General features: G+C 54.3%; 1 pseudogene; it reads right to left on the reverse strand.

The window, feature by feature from the left end:
• Nucleotides 1-219: 219 nt before the first annotated feature.
• On the reverse strand, nucleotides 220-3429 carry LOC119251255 (saoe class I histocompatibility antigen, A alpha chain-like; annotated as a pseudogene).
• Nucleotides 3430-4162: the final 733 nt, after the last annotated feature.

Below are 4162 nucleotides of genomic sequence, written 5' to 3' on the forward strand. Positions count from 1 at the left end.
TACACAGGCTCAGCACAGCAAACCTGCAGTTCGGGCTGGTCCTCATGCCTCTGATTTATGTAATAAATTTTAGTAACACCACTACTGAACCCATCAATCCCACATGACAAGGTAAGAAAAATAACTTAAAAGCTGTAATAGTATTTTCAATTGGGAAATGGACATTATTCCTCAGGAAAACACAAAGTACAGGCAGGTGGGGAGTCAGCCCCCCCCTGCTGGAGCAATAAAGTCATCAGAGACAGAACACAGGGGTCAGTGCGGGCAGGGTCCTGGTGGACATGAGCAGCCCAGTCTCCCCACCTCTTTACATTATCAATTAAAAGACAGAATCATTCATAGGCCATTTGCAACAAGAAAACCAATGGATGTTGAAGGCATGAAGTGAAGATGAGAAGAAATCCTGCATCACTTAGTCCCCACAGCTGTCTCACACTGTGAAGGAAAATGATCATAAACAATGTTAGGGAAGTGTCGACATTCTCGATAGTCCACCGCATCCTCAGAATGTCCCCTCACAGCTTCCCCATCACCTGGTCCCATCCTCTCTGACCCAGCCCCTCCCACTGCAGGTCCCAGGGTCTCACCTTTAGGGGCTAGCAGAGAATCATCAGAATCCAGAGAACTATCATTGCCTGGAGGAGAACAAAACAGAACCTGGTCAGAGCCATGAGAGATGAGACCACAGGAGGGACTGATGGGGGTGACTCCCCCATGGGCTCCATCTACACTGTCCCCACAGGCTCAGGGATAAACCCTTGATCCACACTTACCTGCAGCCTGAGTGTAGCTTCCTCTTTGTCTACCTGCAGGAAGAAACATCCTGTGAGACCACAAAGGAGTCAGGCCATGAAGTCTTAAATGAATCCCCTAATCTGGGCCACAAGGAATGTTCCAGAAATGTGACTGAAGACCCTGGGCAGGGACAGGAAATATGAGGAAAGGAGATGAGAGGAGGCTGGAGCACCTCCTGGAGTCTGTCCTCAGCAGGGACCTTCCCCTCTGACATTTGCTGGGAGTCAGGACCCCATCACCAGAATTATCAAGGTGAACAAGTGGTGATTCATTTTCATAAATGGTTTACAAAGAGCGAGGAGTAGCAATTTACTCCATACTGGTCACACACTGTGTGGATGGTACTTCCCATTACCAGGTAGGACAAGTTCTCTCTGGGACATGAAAGACCCCAGTGGACAAAACCCCCACTCCCTTCCCTACCTGAGTGCTTCTTCCTCCACATCACAACTGCAGCCACTGCTGCTCCAGTGAGCACAGCTCCAAGGAGGACCAGGCCAGCAATGAGGCTCATGTTGGGGTCAGTAGGGACAGTGAGCGGAATAGGGGGCACTGGAATGGAAAGTGAAGGTGAGAACCTATCACTCAGGCCTCCATCCTGAGCCAGTTGAGGTTCTCCAGAAGGGCTCTTGATTCCTCTCTGTCCATGTTCCCTCCTTACCCTAAGTCAGGACTCAGGGCTCCAGCTGCCCCTCATGGTGTACATGGCACGTGGATCTCTGTTCCTCTCCAGAAAGCACCACCACAGCAGCCCACTTCTGGAAGGTTCCATCTCCATTAGGCCTGGTCTCCATCAACTCAGTGTCCTGGATCAAGTTCCCCCCGTCTCACTGCCAGGTCAGGGTGATGTCTGTAGGGTAGAAACCCAGGGCCCAGCACCTCAGGGTGACCTCATGGTCAGAGGTGGGGTGGTGGGTCACCTGTGTCTTTGGGGCATCTGAGGAGAAGGGCCAGAACATTCACACTTCGGGACTTTCCTTCATGTGACCATCCTCAGAATAGACAGGGCAATGGGTTTGGAAGAGGAAGCACAAAACCTATAAACCGGCCTGACCAGGGGAGTCTGGGATAATCTGTTTCTTAGAATGGGTAAATCAGGGTAAGAGCTCAGGATAGGAATGCAGGTCTCCAAGGTGGACAACATGGTCTTATGCTCCTGACCTGGGGACTCAGAAAAGCTGGAGTCAGATCTGAAAATGTTAATTTTTCCAAAAACAAGACACAGTGAGAAACTGAGTGTTCCCAAGATGGTTGCAGGGTCAACGGGATCAGATGAAGGTGAGTTCAGGGATGGTCCATCCCCTCCAGCTCAGGAGAGGCTGGATTCCTTAACTGTCCTTCAGAAAAGTAGGGCTCTGGGGCGAGTCTCTCTCTAGCACAGAAGAGGAAACCCAGGAGGTCGCCTTCCTCTCTGACCAGAAAGAGGTCTGTGTTCTGACCAGTACTCCATTTCCCCTGGGGTGTCACCCTGAGGAAGAGCTGAAGCCCTTGGAGGATTTGCAGCACCTTACTTGAGCCCTGCAGCGTCTCCTTCCCGTTCTCCAGGTGTCTGTGCAGCCACTCCACGCACGCCCCCTCCAGGTAGTTCCTCAGGTGATCCGCCTCCGCGGCCGCCTCCCACTCGCGCCGGGTGATCTGAGCGGCCGTGTCCGCCGCGGTCCAGGAGCGCAGGTCCCGTTTCAGGGCGATGTAATGGGCGCCGTCGTAGGCGAATTGATCGTACCCGCGGAGGAGGCCCCGTCTGGCCCCAGTTCGCAGCCAGACATCCTCTGGAAGGTGTGAGAGCCTGTCCCCGCCCCGTCACCCCGCATCGCCACGCGTCACCCCGCCCGCCCCCGAACCCCGCTAATGAAACTAAAACCCCTGAACAAAGTCCCGCCGATTCTTCCCCATCGAGGTACAGGGGTGCCCACCAGCTTCGGGTGTTGCTCGGACGTGGAGTTTGGGGTTACCAGCCGTCAGTGGGGATGGGGGTCACGCCCGGAGCCCAGGTTCGCTCACCGGCCTCGCTCTGGTTGTAGGAGCCGCGCAGGGCGCGCAGGTTCTCTCCGAACGTCTGCGCGTTGGCCTCCGCTGTCCGCGTCTCCCCCTCCCAGCACCCGGCCCCTCCTGCTCCACCCAGGGTGCCCGCGGCTCCATCCTTGGCCCGGGGAGTCGCTGTCGAACCGCAGGAACTGCGTGTCGTCCACGGAGCCCAGGGCGATGTAGTGGGGCTCCCCGTTGCCTTTGCCATTGTCGGACATCGCGGTGTGGAAACACCTCAGGGAGTGGGAGCCTGGGGGCGGGAGGGAGACCCGGGCTGGGGAGACGAGGCGGGAGGGAGGGCGCGAGGGGGCTCCTGAGATTGTTTAGGGGCGGCGGGATGAGAAGGGCCGAGACTCCGGGGTCAAGAGGAGGAGGGGCCTGGGAGGGACAAAAAAACGGCCAGGACAGGTCGGGTTTGAGGGGGGACACCGGGGCTGGCAAAGGCAAAAACATGCCTTTACCGGGTCCAGCGCCGTCGCTGCAGCCACCAGGGCCCCCTGCCTCCCCCCTCCTCTGTGGCGGTTTCCCTCCTGACCTGCACTCACCTGCCCAGGTGGCAGTCAGGGCCAGTGCCCCCAAGAGCAGCAGCAGGAGGGGCGGCGGCCCCATGACCCTCACCCCGCCTCCGGGGAGGCCCGGAGTCCAGGCATGTGGGTGCAGACTGTGTAACGGGAGTCACTGAGATGCTGACTGGCTGCTCTGAAAACCCTCCAGGCAATGGGGAGTGAGAACTGGAGGTGAGTCTTGAGTCCAGGCTTGAGGGCCCCACTCAGGTGAGAGGGAGGAGTGGAACTGCAGGGAGCTGGGGAATCCTCAACAGTAACCTTCATGCCTGAGACACCGCCCTGGGGCCCAAGACCTGAAAGTCACACCCGGACCTGGGACTTTGCCCTGCACCCTCCCCTCTGCACCCAGACCTTTGTCCTGGCCCTGGGACTGCCTCACCCATTCTCAAACATTTTTTTTCAGTCTTACAAATTCCTAAGGACCCCCAAGTATAATTTTATGCAGATAAAACTATCAATCTTCACCACACAAGGAATAAAATCATTTAAACATGTTTTTATTTCATTTAGAAGATTATTAATAATCCAATGCATGTTAACTCTTTAAAGACAAATAACTTTCTGAAAATCATCATGGTAGTGAGAAGTGGATCTTTTACAGTTACAGTTTTGCAAGTGTCTTCTCTGTCTCATTAGAAGTTGGATTGTCATTTTTTCTTTTGCATTTAGTCTGTTGTTTTGGTCAGTCAATGCAAAAATATACAGCTTGAAAGAAATATGTAGGAATAAATTTATAATCTTTTAGGATAATTGTGAGTATTCAACTTTGTTACAAC

The sequence above is a fragment of the Talpa occidentalis genome, unplaced genomic scaffold (assembly GCF_014898055.3).
Source record: "Talpa occidentalis isolate TD23 unplaced genomic scaffold, MPIMG_talOcc4v2.1 talOcc4.2, whole genome shotgun sequence".
Classification (NCBI taxonomy): Eukaryota; Metazoa; Chordata; class Mammalia; order Eulipotyphla; family Talpidae; genus Talpa; species Talpa occidentalis.